The sequence below is a fragment of the Panicum virgatum genome, chromosome 3K (assembly GCF_016808335.1).
Source record: "Panicum virgatum strain AP13 chromosome 3K, P.virgatum_v5, whole genome shotgun sequence".
NCBI classification, from domain to species: Eukaryota; Viridiplantae; Streptophyta; class Magnoliopsida; order Poales; family Poaceae; genus Panicum; species Panicum virgatum.
Window position 1 is genome coordinate 31,702,376 of NC_053138.1, and position 24,044 is coordinate 31,726,419.

Here is a 24,044-nt window from a genome sequence, read left to right on the forward strand (position 1 = left end):
CATACGATGGCGTACCGCGGATCGGAGCCGCGGAAGATGAGCTGGAGCGATTCGACAGGGCCGGACTGCAGCAGGAAGCTGACCTCAGCGGCGGCCGCGCTTCATCAGGCATGGCAGGTCGAAGGGTCACCGACGCTGAGGGCGTCCGCCACACGCTTCCGGCGCGCCACGACGGTTGGCCCCATGAGGCAGGCAGGGGAGGTAGGGTTCGCGCGGCTGCCGTCAGGCAACCTTCTCGCCTTCTCGAGCCCCCTCCGAGTTCTCCGTCTCGCCGTGCCACTGTCCCCTGGTCGTTCCGCCGCCCTAGGCTCGCGATGCCGCACCCGATCCTCCTCCCGCCGCGTCGCCATGCCTCGCCGCCCCAGGTCCTCCTCCCTCGCGACACCGTCCCCGGTCCTCCTACCGCTGTGCCGCCTTCCCCCGGTCCTCGCGCATCCCCGACTCCACACCCAGATTCCCCTCCCTTGCGGCGCTGCGCGGCCACCCCTTCCCCTCTCCCTCGCGCCGCCGCCTCCTGCGGAGTGCCTCAGGCCGGTGGGGAGCGCGGCACCGGAGGGCCATGGCCGGCGGCGAGCGGCACGGGAGGGCTTAGGGTTGAGGTGTGATGGACGATCCGGTCGGAGGCGGGGAGGCGAGCATGGCACGCCGGCCGTGGAGGGCCTTGGCCGGCGGCGAGCGCGGCACCGGAGGGCGACCTGGCAGCAAGCGCGGCAAAGACATCATCTATCTATCTATCTTCTACCCACTAAGCACTGATTGAACTTCTTCCCTTCCCTCCCCTCCCCTAAAGCACCGATCGAATTTCGCAATGTCCACCAACAAAATCTCCGCCGCTGAAAATGGTGGAACATTGAGTACCAAGGCATTCGTACCCAGGAAAGACAACACATTAAAATTCAACGTCTACGATCAAATCTCATGACCCTCAACGCACATCAACTGATCAACGGTCCAGCGGTTCCGGATCTGCCGGCTTCAACGCGAGCGCCCGCGCCCCCCGCCTCCTTTGCCGCAACCCACCAGAAACGATCAGGGTTCGAATCCGCCGGCCGCCTCCTTCCTTTTTCCCGTTTCCCCTCTCTTCTGCTTTTCCCGAAATGCACGCATGCCTCCTCCTCCCGCGCGACGGCCCGCCCCTTCGTCTTCCCTAAACCCAAATCCGGCGGCTGGCGAGGCGAGAGCACGGCTGGCGGTGGCCGGTTCCAGTGGACGGCAGTGTTTCTAGGATGCGGCTGCCGGCGCGGATCTGCCTCAGGGCCGGCCCGCTGGGGCTCGCCCAACTCGACTCTACCGCGCATCCCTCAAGTGCGAGGCACCGGCCTCCGCGCTCGGCGTGCGGCCCAGACGTTGTGCGCCTCTGCTTGACCGAGAGGGGGAGGGGGAGGGGGAGGAGGCCGCCGGCCTCTGAACGAGCGGCCCACCGGCAGATCTAGGGGCGGCCGCCCCGGGGCCAGCGAGATGCCACCGGATCTCCTGCCGTGGCCCGGCCACGCCGCCGAAAGGGGCGGGGGAAGGGAATCCCCTGCCTCGCGCCCTCCGCGGCAGGCGTGGGCGGCCGCCGGGGTGCGCGCCCTCCACGGCAGGCGTGAGCGTGGTTTTTCTTTTCCTCGCTCCCCAACCCTAGCGCCTCGCCCTGGCCGCCGCCGCCGCTCCCTCCCGGTGTCGGAGCCCGACCGCCGTGCCGCGTCAGGAGGTCGCAGCTGCGCCGCCTCGGGGCGATGGAGTCATCCCCGGCCCTCCGTGTCTAGAGCAGCACCCCTCCTGCAGGTCCTCAGCAGGTGGATGTCGCTCGCGCCCCGCACAGCGGCCCGTTCCACTCTGGCCTCCCCGGCGCGCGGGGGTCTCCGCGAGATCGAGCCACTACTCCGCCGTCAATGTACCGTGTCATCGTGTTGCCGACGCCCCTCGCACTTCACCGCCGTTACCACAGGTCGATCTTCGTCATCCCTTCATGGCATGGTCTGCAGGGATGAACAGGCAAATTGGAGGCTGCCACCGTCTGCAATTGATTTATCCATGTCAATCCTCACTAGGATCTAGGCCCTCTTACGCTTCCTTCCTTTAATTACTTGTGCTAATGGAAACAATAAGTTTGTCCTTGCCTGAAATTGTTTGGTTGTGCCTCTGGATTTTCTCATCATGAAGAATCAAGTAAGTGTTGCTTTGCTTGAATTGTCTGGCTACCTATATGTCGGTGTCCCGACCCAGGGGCCCCGGATCCCAACTAGTAAATGCGGCGTGCTTCCTTGTCCCAGATGATGATGCAAGAGGCAACACAGTAATGCGTGGTTTATCCTGGCTCCGGCCGTGGGGCCGTACGTCCAGCAAAGGGGATGTGCGAGAGCACTATATTATCTTGCACCCGGAGTGCTTGTAGCAGGGGATACAAACAAGGTGAGAGAGGGAGGGAAGCCCCCAAGTCCCTGCTAGAAGTGGAGTCGGCTCAGATGAGTGCTCAGTAGTCCCTGAATGTCCTTTTGAAAAAGAGAAGCCAGAGAGAGACTAACCAGCCAGCAGCCCCGGCTAAAGGAAGCCCGCCCCCTCCTTTTATAGTCACAAGGAGGGGCGGGGTACATGAGTGGGGGCATAGAAGTCGTTGTTTTCCCCTGAATCGCGGGTGCAGTGGTTGGATACTGTAGGAAGTACACTGTGGGAAGGCGGCGCGCGTCGCTGTCGTCCTGGATTTCGTCCTTGGTTCTGCGAGGATCGCGCCAGTCGTCCTGCAGTGTCCCTATAGGCGGCATGGTCGTCGCTGATGTATGGTCTCCTATATACGGCGCGGTGGCATTCGGTGGGCCCTACAGATTAGGGTCCTGCATGCACCAGCGGCAGTGGTAGCGGGGCGCGCGGCGGCCCTGGACCCCCTGGTCGGAGTGCGGGCGTGCACACTAGGAGGTCCGGGGGACGCGCGGAGGTCCCGGACTCCACAAGGAGGGAGGTCCGGGGCCCCACACGTGCGTGCTGAGTGCCCCTCTCGGAAGGACACGTGACATCGCCGGACCCCTTCCCCAGCGGGGAGGTGAGTTCGGATGGTCGGTGTCGGCAGAATGGTACGGGAGCAGTGCCGGGCCTGTCTTGTCCCGTATCACTGGTCCCACGGTGTTGCTATAGCGACTGGGGCGGCGGAGCGGTGACCGAAGTCAGCGGATGGGACACCGGTCACATCCACCATGGGAGTGGCAGTCTGACGCCGCCCGTCCTTTGAGGCGTGGCGGAGTGGCTGGCCTTTAATGCCTTCGTACGACGGTCGGTTGGGCGGCGGGGCCGTTTGTCCCTTGTGCCGAGAGACAGCCTTGAGCGAGGCGGAGATGAGTCACCCGCCCGAGGGTAGATCCGCTACCCTCGAGCGAGGCGGAGGTGTGTTGCGCGGTCGAGGGTCCCGAGGGGAGCCCTCGAGCGAGGCGGAAAATGAGTCACCCGCTCGAGGGTAGATTGTCCGGCGGGCCGAGAGGGTCCCTCGAGCGCGGCGGAGATCATTTTCGCGGGTTCGAGGGGGATGCGAATGGGCCGCATGCTGGGCTCCTTTGAGTCCTTTCCTTTCTTCCGGATGGGAAGCAGGCCGTGGACCTTCGTGGGCCTAGTTGCCTTAACAGGTGTTTGTGTTTTTAAAGCGATCTTAGTACCCCGATTAGGGTGCCCCTAATCGTGGTACCCGACAGTAGCCCCCGAGGCTTTGGTCGAGTCAATGGATTCGACCAAAGGGTGATTCGGCGATTTCCCCTTAGACGTGATCAGTCAATGCTGCGCACCCGCCAGACGCGCCTGAGCGCCAGCCCGGCGGATGTGACAACACGCCGGTCGGGGTAGTATGCCCGTGGGGGGAGTACTTCGAGGCGCGCGCCTCTTTATTTGTTTGAAGGACAAGACGTGTTCGCGCGCTGAGGGGGCCAGGGCGACGGTGGCGCCCGCTGCTCGGCAGCTGGTGCTCCCATCGCGCTGTCTCGCACATAGAGCCTTGGCCCCGACATTCCTGCTTGCTTTGCGGCGCGCCGTTCGAGGGCAGCTGGCCAGAGCTGACACTGCCCCGCTTAGCGTCCAGGGGCTCAGCTCCGCTTTATTTCGTTTGGTCGTGTCTCGGCGCGGGGATCGAGGACATCCTTTGCTCGTGGAGCGCCGCTTCGTCACGGGCGATACAAGCCTCCGCTATTTGATAAGCTTGAAGCTCTGTGCCCGGCGCAGCTATAAATAGGGGTCATGGGGTTCCCTTTCTTCTCCAACCTCTCAGCTCTTTCTTCCAGTATTGCCCTAATTTTGTAATGTTTACTCTGCCCTTTTGTGACCGGCCCCCGAATGGGGCGGCCTGGCTTTTTTAGGCTTTTGGCGCTAGAAGAAAGCTTGCGAGCGGTGGGGGAAGACCGGAGTGGGCGTGCGCACCATCCCTCAGCTTCAGCGGGATCAGCAGAAGAGCATTGGGCCCATGGGGTCCTGCTCCTGCGATGTCCCCTAGCCTGAAGGGGGATGGAGACGCCTGACCATGGCGCTGGCGCCAGGTCTAGAGGCTGTTTTTCGCATCGTCCCCCCGGCGACAAGGTTGCTCTCGGGGAGATGGTGCGGAGGGCGCTGTCCGCCAGCTCGACCCCCCGCGTGGTCTTCGGTGGAGGAGACGCTAGAAGAAGGCTTGCGAGGAGAGCGTCCCGCTGGACCCGTGAGGTCTGGGGGCTGCTTCTCGCATCCCTAGCAGCCTCGCTGTTGCGTCAGCCAGGGGCTTGGTGCCTTTCTTCGTTGCTCGCTCCTCCCCAAGACAGGGAAAATTGCCACGTAGGTGGCAACGTGTTTGTATCTTTCGACGGCTTCGCGCCGGTAACCCTTTGTAATCTTTTATTTGCATTTGAGCAATAAGGTCCCCTTTCCCCTCTACGGGGAGGATTATCAAGGGTATAGGGGTGTACAAAGAGTTATGACCCACGAATATGTGTGAAGTCTCCTCCGCGGGGGCGCGTCAGCGCACCCGCGGGTGTAGCCCCGAGGCCTTGGAGGAGCGTTTGCGCTCGTCCAAGGGCTACAAACATTGTCCCACTGGGTAGCTTTACTGGGATGGCCGTCCAGCGTCTTTTTCAGCCGGCATCAGCACTTTTTCAGCCGGCCTCGGCACTCTCAGTGCTGGTACAGCGACCTGGCGTTCAGCTTAGCCGTTAGGGGAACGTACGCTAATAGCGGGGGGAGGGGGTTCGGTTATACACGTGGAGCTTCATATTTAACGGTTGTCGATTTATTCGAGGGTGCGGTTTTGAACCGTGGCGTGCGAGGAGCCCCCGAGCCCAGGGCCGTATGAAGGCGTTCAGGGGAACCCTCGACTTTGATTACGACCCTCGTCGCCCTTCCGCAGGGAGGAGGGGTGAAGCGCACCATGCTACCCATGCCCGGGCCGCGAGCTATGGCTGCTTCAGTGAGCTATTAGCGGGTTGTTCAAGCGGACGTCCGTGCCCCGTTCGATAAGGGTCGGCTCGTGGTCCATAGACACGTCACATAGATCACTTGCGAAGGTTCGCTAGGCGGGGCTCGGACCCATTCGATAGGGTCCGAGGGCTCGATGCTCTCCCTCGATGGGATCCCCCTTCTAGGCACCCTCGACTGGCCTTGAACACTGCGTAGGATGTCTCGAACTCCGCGTTCGAGGGTAGCTTGTATGGCACATCCCTGCAGTCCCTGACTCTGGTGATCTATGGCGCCCGTCGAACCCCCTGGAGGGCCAGGCTTCGACCCCCTGATCAGTAAGGCCTCGAAATGCGATTCCTTCGAGGGTAAAGAGACCCCTCGAGGGAATATTCCGTCATGATTCGGAAACGATGCAGAGTCGCGAGTTATGCGCGTGGGTCTTCCGCTGGTGGTGGGCGACGTGGCCCGATCTGTGTGGTGCGGCATGGGCGCGCCTTTTCAGGCGACAGCCTCGGGTAGATGAAGCGGCGTGGGCGGCGGCTGACGGATGGGATAGCTCAACAGTCGCGCCGTGCCCGCCGGTTACTGTGCCGCAGTTATTACTGCGTGCGTGCGTGGGAGACTACGCGGTCGTGGGGCCCAACCGTCAGCGAGAGCAAAATCTACCGCACTCAATGCGGTAGATTTGGGCCGTGGCTGCGGCTGCGCCCGTCGTGGTGAAATAAAATGAAGAGGAATGGGTTGTTTGGGCTCACCTAGCCATTTGCCTTCATCCCTCTCCGCCTTCTCCGCCTCCTTTGCATCCTGAACCCGTAGCCAAGAGCGAGAAGGAGGAGGAAGAAGGAGAAAGAGAGAGAGAGAGAGAAAGAACCTTAGCCGTTTCGGAGCCTTCATTCCCGCATCCCCCCTCGAATCGAAGACATGTCGGACATTCAGGAGCCTTTGCCGTGGGGGAAGTCCTCCGCCACCGTGGCGGTTCTGGAGCAGCTGGTCGCCGACCGGCTACTGCCGCGGATCACCGACTCGGGGGCGCCGGTGTGGATTTCCCCACATCCGGATGAGACCGAGCCGAAGCCCCCGCAAGGCTACGTCGTGAGCTTCGTGCGCCTTCACGAGCGAGGCTTCGGCGTCCCCGTCAGCAGGTTTATGAGGGCCTTGTGCGAGTACTATGGAGTGGAGCTGCACAATTTCAGCCCCAACTCCATCTCGCAGGCGGCGGTCTTCGTCGCCGTCTGCGAGGGGTACCTCGGCATCGAAACCCACTGGGACCTCTGGGTCCATCTGTTCCGAGGCGAACTTTTCGTCGAGAACGCGCGGGGCCAACCGAGGCGGTTCGCGCGCACCGGGGGCATGACTCCACGTCCGCCCGACTCGGAGGAATCTTTACATCACGAGCAAGATGACGACAAACAACTCCGGGTGGAGCCGAGGGTGGTTCTACCTCCGGAACTACATGGGCGTGCTCCCAGCGTTCACTAACAAAGTTCTCCAGGAACGTCCGCCAAAGTGGGATTGGGGGGTGTCGCCCCCATCGCAACAAGCCAAGCTCAAGGGCCTCACCGACGCGTTGGCGCGTCTGGTGAGGAAGGGGCTGACGGCTGCGGCCGTCATCGCGAACATCCACCGGCAGAGGGTTATCCCTCTCGTGGAAAGGGCCCTGCCGATTTTCGAGCTCACCCCCGGGAGCAAGGTGGAGGGCTCGAGGACATCGAAATAGCTGCTTTCCCACACCGCCGCCGCCCGTAGGGCGAAGTACGCGGTGGCGGAGTTCCCTTAAAATCCCGAGGACCTCTGGAGGATCAAGATGCGCCTCGAGCCGGGGTACATTTCTTTGGTAAGTTTTGATTTCGAATCCGCTATATGTTGTGTGGTCCCCTTTTCCTGACCCTATCTCGGGCGTGCTTTGTAGGGGTTGAGGTGCGGCACCTCGAAGCCCCCGGTCCCGGAACAACGCCTGATCAATCGTCTCCACACGGAGAAGATGAAAAGGCGGAAGGACGCGATGGAGGAAAAGGCCGAGAGGAAGAGGAAGAGAAAGGCGAAGCATGACAAGGAGTGCAAGCTTGCTCGTGCGGAGGGGAAAGCACGGCCCGCCACGCCCGAGTCCTCGGAGGAGGAGGAGGAGGCCTCGGATGCCGAGGACCACACTCTGAGGAGCGACGGGGAAGCCGCGGGCGCGAGCCCCCCGCCGTTCTACCTGTGGGATGACGACGAGGGGGAGCCGGTGGCGCCGGAGGTGACGAGGGCCATAGCAGAGTCCTCGGCGTACCCATCCCTCGAGGGGGCTGAGCAGGGGTCGTCGCCTCTGGCGGCCGGTGAGGAGACGCCTGCACCCCAGGTGCTGGTCCGTGGCGACGAGGCTGCGACGGGCGAGGAGTCGTCCGTGCTGGCAGCCTCGAGTCACCAGGCCGACACGAGGGGGGCGCCCTCGGGGCAGTCTTCGAGGGGCGGCACGGCGACTCGGGCCCGAAGAAGCGCCACGAGGAAGCGGAGCATGAGTGCTCGATCTGGGTAAGCAGACCTCGCTTTCGTTTTTGATGCGTGTTTGGTGGGTTTCTCGATCCTGTTGTCCTCAACTCATGTTCTTCGATTTCCAGCCCCGGGGCCGTCCCCAAAGATGCGGTGCAGCTTGCCCCGGCCAAGGCTCTCAAGACCGGGGCACGAAGCACACCGCACACAGCGCCGCAGCCCCTGCCTGCTGTGGACCTCGAGGCTGCGTCCGCGAGGCTATGGGAGGTCATGGCTCGGGGTGCCCAGGCGGTGCAGCAAGCTCGGGCACAGGAGGAGGAGGGTGACGCCGGCCAGAGCGGTGCCGAAGCAGCCGCTCCGGCTGCCGACGCCGGGGAGACCGGCCGGGGCGGTGTGGACGGCGCCACCCTGGCAGTTACTGAAGTTGAGGACGGTCAGGGCAATGCGGCCAGCGCCGCCCGACCGGACACAGGAGGAGAGACCGGCGGGGGCGCGCAGGAGCGTCCTGCCGACCGTGTGGAGGAGGAGACCCTCGTCTTTGAGCCCCCGGGGGCCGAGGGCGAGGGTGTCGCAGAGGAGGAGACGGCGCAAGAGGCGCCGATGGTGGAAGGAGCTCCCGTCCCGGGGCCCGCGGAGGCCCGGGACGAGGGTACTGTCGCGGTAGTGCCCGTGCCAACGGCGCAAGGGGGTGTGACGGCGGTGGTGGAGCTGCCGGACAGTAGCGAGGAGTACGGGGACTCGATGGACATCGACCCCGCTGCTGCGGTAAGCGCCACCGCGCATATCGCCGAGTTCGCGTCAGCCAGCGCGGGCATGCTCGAGGCGGGGACGTCCGAGGGGGGCCATCTCGGGGCGATCGTTCCGTCCGGGGTCCCCTCGGAGTTCCTTCGCAAGAAGCAAGAGGAGGAGGAGGCCTGGAACAAGCAGATGGGCGTGGGTCGCGAGATCTTGCAAGCCCTCGACCGCGCCTTCACGCTCCACCAGAATGCGGATTACCAGGTCAGCCAGGTAAATGCTCCCCCCCGGAAAATTGCTCGGATTTGGTTTAACTTTTACGCGTCTTCACCCACGTCCTCCCCTTTGCAGCAGCTGAGGGAAATCTCGCACGAAAAGAGCGCCGAGATGAACCGGCTGTACTCCCAGCTGAGCCAGCTCGAGCACCACAACGCCGAGCTGGTACTCAAGAACATTGACGCCAACGCGAAGATGGCGGATCTAGGAGCGCGTCAGCAGGCGCTGGAGGAGGAGCTGGCGCTGGTTGCTGGTGAGCGGGACGTCCAGAGTGCGGCAGCGGGGGAGAAGGCCCGGGAGGCCGAGGCACAAGCTGCCGAGCTGCGGCGCCTTCGGACGGCGCTCGAGGATAGAGCTCGGGAGGCTGAGGCGCAAAGCGCCGAGCTGCAGCGTCTCAGCACCACGCTCGAGCAGCAGAAGGCCGAGCTCCTCCACAGGGAGGTAGCCGTGGGTGCGCTCACCGGGACCCTCTGGGAACAGGGCGAGGCCCTCGAGGAGAAGGGGGGGCTCTCCAGAACATGGTGGCTACCCTTAAGGAGAAGGAAGCCTCATTGTCCTCGCTCGAAGAGTCCGCTCGAGCCCAGAGGTAGGAGGCGCAGAGGAACATCACAGGTGAGAACCTTCGATTTTTCGTTGATTTATTACTTTTCGTAACTGACGTTGGTTTCCTTTGCTCAGAGCTGAGGCAGAAGGTGGCGGACGAGACCGCGGCGAAGGAAGTGGTCCACACCGCGCTCACGGCGGCGTAGATGGAGTTTGCTGAGGTGGAGCAGACCGCCGTGAGCGTGTGTCAAGAGCTCGAGGGGGAGGGTGCCGTCTCGGGCAGTTCGGTGATCAGCCGCCTGCGCGCGCTAGGCGGCCGGATTGCCGAACACGCCAAGAGCACCTTCCGTCTTAGTGTCCTGCGGGCTCTCGCCGTGGCCTCGACACACTACCTCATGGATCTCCAGAGGGTGTCGTCGGGGTACGTCGTTCCCAATGATGCAGATGCGGACACCGCGTCGGTCATCATGGATGAAGCTGACGCAGCCGCGGAGGAGTTTGCCACCATCCTCGCCTTCGAAGCAGACATCCCTCCTATCGCTGAATTCGACGCCCCTGAGGGCCCGCAAGGGGGGATGGTAGCCTGTAGGAAAACTGGGCCTCGAAGCCCATGTAAATAGATTAGTGTTTATCACAGTCGCGCTTTGTAATCGCATCCTATGAATATAAGAGATTTTATTTTCGTAATTTGAATGTGTGGCCCGTCGAGGCCTTGTGAGTTCGAGCCTATATTTCTTTACTTTATTTCCGTGTTCTTCGTATGCGACTTAGATAAACATCTGCGAGGAAGTTCACGTTCATAAGCAACGTAGGCGTAGGGTGGTGAGGGGGAGCCGTATCCCGGAGGCGTAGGCGGCCCCACGACTCGGCCAGCCCCGTACCGTAGTTGCTTACGCCTCGCGTCCGTTTTTTCCAAGGATACGAGAAGCTTAGGGTCAAGACGAAAATATTTCGAAAAAACATTGGCGACTTTTTGGGGACGTTCGGGGGTTCCCCCCGTAGTAGCCCCCGAGGGAGGCTCGGCTTTGCCGAGGGTAAAGTCGAGCGTACCTCAATGTTCGTGTGCACCCGAGCCCTCAAGGGTCCGGAAGGTTCCCAAAAAGCAATAAGTAAAGTGTACTTCCTTATTATTTCTGGAAATTGAAAATGCGAGTAGGAACAATATACAAATAGCTTGAAATGCTAAGGATAGAAGCGACGTAGCTGTTGTATGTTCCAAGCGTTGGTAAGGACTTCGCCGTTTTCGTTCGCCAGCTTGTACGTGCCGGGTTTGAGCACCTCGGCGATTATGTACGGCCCTTCCCATGGAGGTGAGAGCTTGTGGCGGCCCCTGTTGTCCTGTCGGAGCCTCAGCACCAAGTCCCCTTCGTTGTGGTCTCGGCGCCGGACCCTCTGCGCTTGATACCTTCGCAAGGACTGCTGGTAGCGCGTAGAGTGGAGGAGCGCCACGTCTCGAGCCTCGTCCACTTGGTCCAGCGAGTCTTCGCGAGCTCGCTGGTTTTGTTGCTCTTGGTATGCCTTGAGCCTTTGCGATCCGTATTCCAAGTCAGTGGGGAGAATGGCCTCGGCGCCGTGGACGAGGAAGAACGGGGAAAAACCCGTGGCTCTGCTTGGGGTCGTCCTCAGGCTCCAAATGACCGAGGGTAGCTCCGTGAACCACCTCCGGCCGAACTTGTTCAGCTTGTTGAAGATTCTCGGCTTCAGTCCCTGGAGGATCATGCCGTTGGCACACTCTACTTGCCCGTTCGTCTGTGGGTGTGCCACAGCCGACCAGTCCACACGTATGTGGATACTGTCGCAGAACGCCAAGAACTTCTTGCCTGTGAACTGGGTGCCGTTGTCGGTGATAATCGAGTTCGGGACCCCGAACCTGAAGACGATGTCGGTGAAGAACAGAACTGCTTGCTCGGATTTGATCTTGCCGATGGGTCGAGCCTCGATCCACTTGGAAAACTTGTCGACCGCCACCAGCAAGTGGGTGAAGCCCCCGGGCGCCTTCTTCAGCGGACCGATGAGGTCTAGTCCCCACACGGCGAATAGCCACGTGATGGGGATGGTCTGCAGAGCATGGGCCGGGAGGTGTGTTTTTCGAGCATAGAACTAGCAACCCTCGCAGGTCCGCACAACGTCGGTGGCGTCGGCGACCGCGGTGGGCCAGTAAAAGCCTTGCTGAAACGCGTTACCCACGAGGGTGCGCGGTGCGGCGTGATGGCCGCAGATGCCGGCATGGATGTCGCGGATCAGCTCCTTGCCCTCGGGGATGGGGATGCATCGCTGCATGACGCCCGACGGATTGCGCTTGTATAGCTCGTCGTCGATTAGAACGAAGGACTTGGCCCACCGGGCGAGGCGCCGTGCCTGAGCACGGTTCGAGGGTAGGGCCCCTCGAATCATCCAGTCAAGGTACTGGACACGCCAATCTCACGAGGTGGGGGCCTCGTCGACTTCCATTGCTTCGGCCTCGCCCGCGGAGGTGGTCTCGAAGTCAATGTCCATGGGCTCGACCTCGTCCGCCGAGGAGTTCCCGCCGGAGGGTCCAGCGGACGAGGGGCCTGGCTCTGTCAGATCTTTGAACTCGACGGAGGGTTTGGTGATGTCGCGAGCGAAGATGTTCGGGGGGACGGTGGTTCGCCCCGACACGATCTTGGCTAATTCGTCGGCGTCCTCGTTTTACTTGCGCGGGACATGATTGAGCTCTAGGCCGTCGAACTTGTCATCGAGGTGGCACACTGCGCTGCAGTACGCCTCCATCTTCGGGTCATGACAACTGGACTCCTTCATGACTTGATCGACGACGAGTTGAGAGTCGCCGCGCGCGTCGAGGCGTTTGACGCCGAGCTCGATGGCGATGCGGAGGCCACTAAGGAGGGCCTCATACTCCGCCATGTTGTTTGACGCAGGGAAGTGTAGGCATATCACGTATCGCATATGTTCTCTGAGGGGTGAGATGAAAAGGAGGCCGGCACCGGCGCCGGTTTTCATCACCGATCCGTCGAAGTACATAGTCCAGCATTCACCCTGGATTTGTGGTGGGGGTAGCTGAGTGTCCGTCCACTCAGCCACGAAGTCAGCCAAGATTTGGGACTTGATCGCCTTGCGGGGGGTGTAGGTGAGTGTTTCTCCCATCAGCTCCACAGACCATTTGGCAATTCTACCCTCAGCTTCCCGGTTGCGGGCTATCTCTCCCAAGGGGAAAAACGAGACCACGGTGACGGGGTGAGCCTCGAAGTAGTGGCGCAGCTTGCGCCGAGCCAAAACCACTGTGTAGAGCAGCTTTTGAATCTGCGGATAGCGTGTCTTAGTTTCAGACAACACCTCGCTGATGTAATATACCGGTCGTTGGACGGGCAGAGTATGACCCTCCTCTTGTCTTTCGACCACGATCACCGCGCTGAACACTTGGGTCATCGCAGCTACGTACAGATAGAGGGGCTCGCCGTCCATAGGTGGTGTGAGAATGGGGGCGCGAGTGAGCGACGCCTTCCGCCTTTCGAGGGCTTCTTGGGCTTCGGGGGTCCACGTGAAGCGCTAGGTTTTCCTCAAGAGTCGATACAGGGGTAAGCCTTTCTCGCCGAGACGCGAGATGAAACGGCTAAGGGATGCTAGGCATCCCATGACCCTCTGTACCCCCTTTAGGTCTCGGATCGGTCCCATCCGAGTGATGGCCGAGACTTTGTCAGGGTTGGGTTCGATGCCCCGCTGGGAGACAATGAAGCCCAAGAGCATGCCTCGAGGCACCCCGAACACGCACTTTTCGGGGTTGAGTTTCACCCCTTTGGCCCGTAGGCAATCGAACGCGATTTTGAGATCAGCAACCAGGTCGTCCGCCTTCCTGGATTTTACAACGATATCATCGACATATGCCTCTACGCTCCGCCCGAGATGGTCTCCGAAAACGTGGAGCATACACCGCTGGTATGTGGCTCCGGCATTTCTGAGGCCAAAGGGCATCGTAACGTAGCAGTACATGCCGAAGGTTGTGATAAAAGAAGTCGCGAGCTGGTCGGACTCTTTCATCTAGATTTGGTGGTAACCGGAATAGGCATCAAGAAAGGATCGGAGTTCACATCCCGCAGTAGTATCTACAATCTGATCAATTCGTGGCAAAGGAAAGGGAACCTTCGGACATGTCTTATTTAGACTAGTGTAATCTACACACATCCTCCAGTTTCCACTCTTTTTCTTCACTAATACTAGATTAGCTAGCCACTCGGGATGGAATACCTCTTTGATGAATCCGGCCGCCAGAAGTTTCTGCAACTCCTCGCCGATCGCCCGGCGCTTGAGCTCGTCGAAGCGTCGCAGGCGCTACTTCACCGGCTTGGAGTTGGGTCGGACATCAAGGGAGTGCTCGGCGACCTCCCTCGGTATGCCAGGCATGTCCGAGGGGCTCCGCGCAAAGATGTCTACATTGGCGCGGAGGAAATTGACGAGCACCACTTCCTATTTGCCGTCGAGGTTGGCGCTGATCAGCAACGCCTTGTCGTCGGAGTGGTTCGGATCGAGGTGCACCTTCTTGATACCCTCGGCGGGTTCGAAGCTCCCGGTGTGTCGGTGCGTGGAGTCCAAGGCCTCGCTTGCCATTTTGTCAAGGGTGGCTGCGAGGGCCTCGTCCTCCGCTTGAGCCTCCGCGCGCTCAACGCACTCAACGTCGCACTCGTAGGCGTGCTCGAACGAAGAGCCGATGGTGATCACGCCCTTTGGACCCGGCATCTTGAGCTTGAGGTAGGGGTAGTTGGGGACGGCCATGAACTTGGCGTAACAAGGACGACCCAGGATGGCATGGTAGGATCCTCGAAACCCCACCACCTCGAAAGTGAGTACCTCCTTGCGGAAGTTGGCTGCTGTGCCGAAGCACACAGGCAGATCGATCTGGCCGAGGGGTTGGACTCGCTTCCCCGGCGCGACGCCGTGGAATGGCGACTTGCTGGGGCGAAGCTTGTCCAGTCCGATCCCCATGAGCTCCAAGGTAGGGGCGTACATGATGTTGAGGCTGCTGCCTCCATCTATGAGCACCTTGGAGAAGCGAGTGTTGCCAATGATGGGGTCGACAACGAGCGGATACCGTCCCGGATGCGGGACGTAGTCGGGGTGGTCCTCGCGGCCAAAGGTGATGGTATCCTTCGACCAGTCGAGGTAGGATGGCGTGGCTTTGGTGATGGAAAAGACTTTGTGGCGCTCACGCTTGCGCTGCCGAGAAGTCATAATCGTCGTTGCTCCTCCAAAGATGAAGAAGGCGTTCTCCACTGGGGGAAACTCGTCATCTCCACCTTTGTCGCCAGCATCCTTCTTCTTGTCCTCGTCACGATGCACGACGCGGTTGTAGTATTTCTTGAGCATTTCGCACTGCTCGAGGGTATGATTGACCGGACCCTTGTGGTAAGGGCACGGCTTCTTGAGCATGTCGTCGAATTGGCCACCACCGCCTCGAGGGGGGCCTCGAGGTCCTTTGCGGTCTGGGGCGGCGGCGAAGGCCTCCTCGGAGTCCTCTGCCTGCCCCGACCCACGCTGGTTCGGTGGGACCGGCTACTTTCCCTTCCTCCCCTGCTTCTGTTTCTTGGTGGGGGCGTTGGGCTTGGCGTTGCTGCCCTCCGCGGGCGCATCGTCCTTGCGCTTGCTCGATTTGTCGTCGAAGATGGCACCAACGGCCTCCTTGCCGGCGGCATAGTTGGTGGCAGCGTCGAACAGCTCATTGGTGTTGACGGGTCGGCTTCTCGCGAGCTCATGCACCAGGTTCCTGCAAGTCGTACCCTCGAGGAAAGCGTTGATGACCTCGACGTGGGTGACGTTGGGGAGCTCGGTGCACTGCTTGGAGAAGCGTCGCACGTAGTCACGCAGGGACTCGCGGGGCTTCTGGCGACACCCTTTGAGATCCCAGGAGTTCCCAGGGCGCACGTACGTGCCTTGGAAGTTGCCCACGAAGATGTGGACCAAGTCGGCCCAGTTGTGGATCTGATCCGTAGGCAGGTGCTCAAGCCACGTTTGTGTGGCGTCAGCAAGATGAAGAGGAAGGTTGCGGATGATGACCGCGTCCTCCGTCGCACCGCCTAGCTGGCACGCTAGGCGGTAGTCATTGAGCCAGACTGCAGGATCAGTCTCGCCCGAGTATTTGACGAGGGTGTTGGGTTGTCGAAAGCGCGGGGGAAAAGATGCAGTTCGAATCTCCCGACTGAATACCCATGTGCCCGGAGGCTCCGGGGACTCACCCCTATCGTGCTCGGGGTCAAAGCGTCCACCCCGTCGAGGGGTGTACCTCCTGCCGTCGATGACGTTGCGGGCGTCGCCGTCGCCAGCGTGCCCGCGAGTGTCACGGATTCGCTCCCTTACGGGAACTCTCCCGATGCGCTCGTGCACCGAGGGCGCCTTCGCACCGGGCGCTACGGCTGCCTTGCCCTTCCCCGCTTGGGGTGTGTGCACAGAAATCTCGTGGTCCTGATGCGCGGTCCCATCACGCTGCTCCGGGGCTTTCGAGCGCATACGAGACGCAGAACTCTCGGCCTGCTGCACGGCAGCTTGCTCGTTGAGCTCCTGTGCCTCGCGGCGCAGGTTGCGGCCCGAAGGTGTCGATGGCTCGGGCATAGCTTGGAGTAGGTAAGCCGCAGCGACGAGCTTCTCGCCCGCCGTCTTCAGCTCCGGAGATTTGTCGACGTTGTGGTCGGCCAGGATGCGCTCCCGTGCAACACGTCCCGCCGCCTGGGCGTGTGCACCACGCGCGGTACGCTGCTGCTCGAGTGCGGCGCGCAACTCCTGGGTTTGTTGACGCTGCTCGTCGAGCTTGGCTTGAAGCTCATTGAGCTGTGCCAGCTGAGCTTGTCGTGCCGCCGAGCTTGACGAAGAAGGGGCTGCAAGCGGCACCACCGGTGGGTTTGCCTGCGCGTCCGCCCCGCCGTCCTCGTGGTTGCTCGGGGCGTTGTCGTTTTGCTCGTCCGCGAGGTCCGCCATGAAGCACTCTCGGGAAGGATCGAAATCCCCCTCGCTGGAGTCTTTGGAGCAGGTGAGGCAGTAAGTCGTCGCCAGCTGGAACGTGCGGAGAGCGTCGGGGTCGCGGACCCCGTAGTAGTCCTCGGCCTTCTCGGCCGTAAAGTTGTTCATGAAGAAGTTGACGTCGTTGGCGATCGAGATCGCCGTCTTGGGGTAGGATTCGTCAGAAGACGACACGATGAGGCTGCGGATCGACAGAAGATGATGACCCGGCAGATCCTCATGCTCGATGAAGTTAGCGCTGGTTGATGAGGCGTGGACGGCAGCGTTGCGCATCCCAAAGAGGAAGGGCGACGCCGAAGTCGAGTCCCCCTGGGAGGCACTAATGCTGCAGCAGGTGACGATGTCGGCGCAGATGACGCCGAGGCACGTGATGACGAGGCGGTGGCCCCGCTAGTCGTGATGCTGAGCAGCGACATGCCAGCCTCGACCCACGTGGGGGAGTTGTGGCGTGCCGCGCGACGCCGCACCGCCCGCGCCTGTCGCGAACCTTGGTCCGAGCGCCTGTTGCGCCGGGCTGGTGAAGTCGGGTGACGGGGTTGCGTCCGGGCGAGAGGAGCTGCATGAGGTAACCGTTGCCGGTTGCCCTGAACTCGAGACTCCCAAACGAGATCACGCGTCCTGCTGGAAACGGATCCGAAACGCCCATGGGGTATGGGTTGGATCTGCCCGCCATCCCTGGAGATCAAATGGGAAAAAGAGATAAAAGTGTCACGCCGCTCCCCTACCTGGCGCGCCAACTGTCGGTGTCCCGACCCAGGGGGCCCGGATCCCAACTAGTAAATGCGGCGTGCTTCCTCGTCCCAGATGATGATGCAAGAGGCAACACAGTAACGCGTGGTTTATCCTGGTTCCGGCCGCGGGGCCGTACGTCCAGCAAAGGGGATGTGCGAGGGCACTATATTATCTTGCACCCGGAGTGCTTGTAGCAGGGGATACAAGCAAGGTGAGAGAGGGAGGGAAGCCCCCAAGTCTCTGCTAGAAGTGGAGTCGGCTCAGATGAGTGCTCAGTAGTACCTGAATGTCCTCTTGGAAAAGAGAAGCCAGAGAGAGAGACTAACCAGCCAGCAGCCCCGGCTAAAGGAAGCCCGCCCCCTCCTTTTATAGTCACAAGGAGGGGCGGGGTACATGAGTGGGGGCATAGAAGTCGTCTTTTTCCCCTGAATCGCGGGTACAGTGGTTGGATACTGTAGGAAGTACACTGTGGGAAGGCGGCGCGCGGCGCTGTCGTCCTGGATTTCGTCCTTGGTTCTGCGAGGATCGCGCCGGTCGTCCTGCAGTGTCCCTGTAGGCGGCGTGGTCGTCGCTGATGTATGGTCTCCTATATACGGCACGGTGGCATTCGGTGGGCCCTACGGATTAGGGTCCTGCATGCACCAGCGGCAGTGGTAGCGGGGCGCGCGGCGGCCCTGGACCCCCTGGTCGGAGTGCGGGCGTGCACACTAGGAGGTCCAGGGGACGCGCGGAGGTCCCGAACTCCACAAGGAGGGAAGTCCGGGGCCCCGCCCGTGCGTGCTGAGTGCCCCTCTCGGAAGGACACGTGACATCGCCGGACCCCTTCCCCAGCGGGGAGGTGAGTCCGGATGGTCGGTGTCGGCAGAATGGTACGGGAGCAGTGCCGGGCCTGTCTTGTCCCGTATCACTGGTCCCACGGTGTTGCTATAGCGACTGGGGCGGCGGAGCGGTGACCGAAGTCAGCGGATGGGACCCCGGTCACATCCACTGTGGGAGTGGCAGTCTGACGCCGCCCGTCCTTTGAGCCGTGGCGGAGTGGCTGGCCTTTAATGCCTTCGTACGGCGGTCGGTTGGGCGGCGGGGCCGTTTGTCCCTTGTGCCGAGAGACGGCCTCGAGCGAGGCGGAGATGAGTCACCCGCCCGAGGGTAGATCCGCTACCCTCGAGCGAGGCGGAGGTGTGTTGCGCGGTCGAGGGTCCCGAGGGGAGCCCTAGAGCGAGGCGGAAAATGAGTCACCCGCTCGAGGGTAGATTGTCCGGCGGGCCGAGAGGGACCCTCGAGCGCGGTGGAGATCGTTTTCGCGGGTTCGAGGGGGATGCAAATGGGCCGCATGCTGGGCTCCTTTGAGTCCTTTTCTTTCTTCCGAATGGGAAGCAGGCTGTGGGCCTTCGTGGGCTCAGTTGCCTTAACAGGTGTTTGTGTTTTTAAAGCGATCTTAGTACCCCGATTAGGGTGCCCCTAATCATGGTACCCGACACTATATGCAGGGGCGGATCCAGCGTGGGGGCAAGGGGGGCTCAAGCCCCCCTACCCATGAACTCCATGGAAATTAGAGGAGAGGAGGAGGGAGCAGTAGAGGAAAGAAGGGAGAGAAGAAGAAGAAAGGGGGGGAAGAGGAGGAAGCAGCCCCCCTGCCGGTGATTCCAGCCTCCGCCACTGCCTATATGTGTTATTGTGTTTTAAATTTCTAGGTGCCAACTTTAGATATTTCATGACTCTTCTGTTAATTTTGAGTAAGGATTTTATTGCTTCCTCTATAATCATTGATGGCGGTCTACACCAGCAGACTACTAATCGGGGCTTCCATTGCTGTGAATACCCAGCCATATATTTGTTTGCTTTATGGGTCAGGTGATAATTCAGAAACATGGATCAGCTGGTGTTCAAAATATGAAATATTTGTCAATGTTTGCTGGCCTGCAGTTTTAAATTATATGGCATGCGTGCTCTAACCTAATAGATGCATGCTCTGAACTAATTCTTCTTGCCCCTCTGCTACTCCTTACCAGTTTATTTTTTCAGGCTATGAACAAGAGCTATCTGATGTGCTGCTGATTTGAAAGAAGCCTAAGGTTGAGGGTACACTTTTGAGTGCATCAGGTTTTGGAGAAGAAAAAGCTTCAGGTGATGTTTTTTCCTGGTTTCTGCTTGATCGAGATAGAAGATGCTAGCAGTAAGCAGTGTGCTACTGGATAAAAACAGAGCCAAGCAAAGAACCGGGTTGCTTCTTGTTGTGTGCGTTGCTTGAGAGAGAAGATAGCAGAAATGAGCTTCTCCATCAGAACATGAAGAGCTGAGAAGGAAATTTGCTTCCTGCTATACAAGGTAGGTAGCTCCTGTTTTATTTTTTTGGAAAAAGTTCAATTTACTCCCCTCAACTATAGCCAAAGTCTGGATAACGCCCTAAACTATAACTCAGTTCAATTTACCCCCTAAACTATGTCATTTAGTTTATTTTACCCCATAACACAATTTATCTTTCTTGTTTCTCCATAGACAAGTTGAATTCTAATTTCAAATGTTGCAGGTAGTAGTGGACATCACAATGCATATTTAGATGAAGTTTTATAATTTTCCCACATTAGTTTTCATATAATTTTGAACTCCAATGATTAATTTATTATTAAATATCCTAACCTATCAAAATAATGATAAAAAATATGATTTATTTTTCTAACATGTGCTATGGTGTGTACTATTATGTTGTAAAATTTCAACTTAAAACTCCACCTATGCATGGAGAAATGAAAAAGACAAATTACAGTAGGGGATAATTTGAACCAAATGGGATAGTTTTGGGGTAAAATGAACTAAACAATAATTTGGGGGGTTATCCAGACTTTGGCTATAGTTGAGGGGAGTAATTTAGACTATTTCCTTTTTTTTTGGATTTTTTACAGCTACAACATGGAGAGTTCCTAGGTTGCCAGCAATGCCTATGTATTGCCACGACACTGAATTTTGGCTATTTTTTTATTCTAAATAAAAATAGCTTTGGAATATAAAATTTTGTATTGTTTTTGCTCCTTGTAACCTTGTATGTCTTGATAGGTTTCCTAAACTGCCAAGGTTGTGACACTCAAATTGAGGGTTTGTTGCTAGAAAATAAATTGTGTCTTAGCCATTAGTTGCTCTGAAACTATTTAGCTTGCCTGCACCATATTGAGGGTAGGGCAGGTGCATTCTCTTATGGGAGTGACCATCTATGAGCTAGATTTTAGTTGTGTCTCTGCTTGTGATTGAAATAATGACCTGAAGTGGATTTTAGGGTAGGGCAGGTGCATAGAGTTTCCAAACCTATGCTTATGGGTTCTTACTCTGATTTGTTGAATGGATCTGCAATATTAAATAATGGAGGTAGTGAAGAATATATTGTGAACCACATTTCTCTTGATATATTGTATCATGTTTTTGGCCAGGATGTTTTTTTGTACAATTGACCATTGAAGTATTTTTTTATGCACGTTTCTTTTTGCATTACTGGACAAGTTTGCAGTCAGGGTCTTGATCAAGAAATGCTCCCCTCTGACATATATTATCTTTTGGTTGTTTTCATGTGCATGCTTCAACTGACACAGAGCTTATAGGAGCTTTGATGGACTTGTCTTGCTGGCCGGGCAACAGCATTGCTGTTTTTTGGAGTCCATCTTGATAGTTGTTGCCGAATTGTCTTTGATGTCTATCTTGATATCACTATATATCAAGTAATTTTGTGTAAACAAGTAGTTTGGTTAGTAGTCTGTGTTCTTTCTGTCCCAGATGGACATATGTGCCATTTTACAGCAAGCTGGGTTTCTGACGGCTGAAATTTGGGTTTTCATGACCTGGTTTGCACCTAATATTTTCCTGTCAAAGAATGGAATGCAATTGTGCATTTCAAATACTGTTCTTGCTTTTGTTGGAGAATAATCAAAGTCTGCCATGTTGCTGTTTTTAGGCTTGTTCATGATATGCAGCTCTGTTACGCCGTGTAAGGTGAGTGAAGTAATGCACTTATTTTTTACAATGCAACCAATTTTTTTTTGTATCTCTCAAATTTATTTGTAGCGTTAGCACAGGTATGCTTACTAGTATATATCCCTCCCCTAAAGCACAAAAAAACTATATTGTGTCCACCCATGAAAACGTCCCCCGCTGAGGAACCCAAACCTACTGTGCCCAGAAAATTGTACCCAGTATTATGCCTCCATCAAAATCTACAGCTCAGATTCATCCGGTGATGGTTCAACTCAGATCGACGGCCACGATCCTCTAGATCATGCGCTTCCCTCCCAACCACGCGAGGCTCCCGCGCGCCTCACGCACATCCGGCCGCGGCTCGAAGCCTGGGTGCAGCACGATGGTCCGTTTTCCCTTTTGTTTCTTCTCTACCACTTTGATCGCACGTCCTGCACCAGATGCAAAACCAGCGATCAATTCCTTGTCGTCCGCCCTCGCCTCCTGCGCCATCATCGCGACGTCCTCGCCACGATCCTCGCGACGTCCTCGCTACGATGCGCCGCCTCTCCCAGTCCACCCTCGCGCTCGCGACGGGATCCGGAGCAGACCGGGATCAGGCCGCTCAGCCTCTCCCAGCCCGCCCTCCTGCGCGCCATCCTCCCGAAATCCTGGTGACGATCACCTACGCCGCCTGCCCTCGCCTACTTCGCCATTCTCCCGACGACCTCGCGACGGGATCCCACAACAGAACGGGATCACGCCTCTCCTAGCCCGCCCTCGCCTTCCTGCAGCTACTGTTGGGCCATCACGCCATCCCTTCGGCGAGCGGATCATGCCTCCTCCTCAGGTCCGGCTGCGTTCGATCATCTCTGCTGCAGGTTAGTAGCAAAGCGGAACCCCCTCGATGCCCGCTCTCTATTCCTCCGCTCAACGCACTCCTGCGTACCCTAAATTGCAAGGAATTTGGGCTGTACGGTGCCTCTGGCCACCACGGCTGTTTCCCGAGCTTTTTGCACGTTACCCCTTAAGTCCATGGAGTAATTCTGTTTTTTCCTTATAATATATATTATTTATTTCTAAAATCTATTATGTGTTTTATGGCGGAGCTGCCACGGTGTTCGCGGAAGCTTCGCCGGAAGTGACGACACCTACAAAACTCACGACCAGGGCATCGTGCAAGTGCCTACCAAGGTCACACATACACGGCCTTTGCAATTGCTTTCCTGACAGTTCTGTTTTGCTCTGAAGTCATGGCGGGACCGACGCAAAAATGACCTGCACTGAGTGACATCACAAACACGGGTACATTGATTGATTACACAATGCAAAAACTTACTTCGACATATATGCCTTCCTCATTGCCTACTGTGTGCAAACAGATGCTTTGGATGAGGCTAAACGTAAGAGGCTACAAAGGAACGCCAGGCGGGTGAAACGTCGAGCTGAAATGACTGATGAACAAAGACAAGAAATAAATAGGAAGCAACGTGAATATCGAGCACGAAAAAAGGCGGAATCAAGCTATACTCCCAACGCTGTCCAAACACCAAGTTCAGTGGCAGGTTTGTAAAGATAAGGTCGATTGCAGGCCAGTAACACAATTCATTTGAAGCATAAAACATTAAATGATGCTGCTTACTGTACGAGGGACTACTCAGTTGAGTTCTCAAACACCGTTCCTAATAACTGGTGTCTCTACCGTTGTCCAAGTACCAAGCTCACAAGTCAATGAAAATCTTATCCCAAGTTCAGTGGCAGGTTTGTGGAGATACGGTCGCTTGCATGCCAGTAATACAACTCATTCCAAGCATTAAAAAAATTAAATGATGCCTTTTACTGTAGGTGGGACTACTCAACTGGGTTATCGATCACCGTTCCTAACTGGTGTCTCTACCGTTGTCCAAGTATCAATCTCACAAGTCAATGAAAATCTTATTCTAGAAGATGACCCCAGGGAATGGCTACACAGGAATGATAATTACTTTCCAAACCGTTTAAAAGGAAATCTTGCAACTATCTCTGACCATTGTAGGAACACCAACAACCCCTCAACTATTAGAACCCTGCCTTCTGAAGGTGAACTACTTCCACGTTTTCATCCCTAATTCATTCTATGAGTTTGTAGCCTGTTTTTAAGTATCTATATTCGCATGTCCTGTTGTAGCTGGGAGATCAAGTAGGGACAGCCTCCTAAAAAATAGGGAAAGATGCATCAATATGAGTGAACAGAAGAAAAAGGAATTATTGCAGCGGAATCGAGAATACAAGAGGAAGGCGAAATTAATCATGACCACTTCAGAACAGACACCAGTGCCAACTATAAGCCCGGGTTAACAAAAACATAAATTATTGTGTTGCCACACCGTCTAAATTGCCTTATTAATTGTACATCTTTTTTTCCGTTATTTTGCAGACAATACAATGCCTACACGGACCATGAACCAGATAATGCAGCACCCTGATGAAGAAGATTTCGCCCCCCACTTATTTGAGCCTACCCACCCTATGGATGAAGGAGGTGAGGAAATTGACATCAGCGAAGGTCATCAATTACACAACCAGGATTTTTTTTCATGATGATGGGATATTCCAACTTAATCAAGGTATACATCTGATCATTAATTTGTAGACAACTCCTATTTCAATCATCAAACAACAATCATAATGTAGAATTGACACTTTGCACCCAGGTGATGACTACGAATCGTTTAGGGTGCTGGGTGAGACTCCTGATTCGGCAAATGTTGCTGAAGATCCATATGATTTAATTTACCAAAGCCTGCCAGCTAGACATAAATTGAGATATGTCCCTGACTGCCGGTACTGTGGTGCAAAGCGATTTCAATATGAGAAACCCGGATTTTGTTGCAGAAAAGGCAAGATAAGCATTCATATACCGGAGATGCCTGATGAACTAAAAAGATTGTTCACAAGTCAAGTGGACGCTGATGCAAAGTATTTCCGAAAACATATACGGTACTTCAATTCTC

General features: G+C 57.3%; 1 long non-coding RNA gene across 1 annotated transcript; it reads left to right on the plus strand.

The window, feature by feature from the left end:
• Positions 1 to 1,901: 1,901 nt before the first annotated feature.
• LOC120698979 lies at positions 1,902 to 20,569 on the plus strand. Its single transcript, XR_005685153.1, has 3 exons — positions 1,902 to 1,930; positions 19,138 to 19,440; positions 20,167 to 20,569. It is a non-coding gene; the product is annotated as an uncharacterized LOC120698979 (long non-coding RNA).
• The last annotated feature ends 3,475 nt before the right edge of the window (positions 20,570 to 24,044 follow it).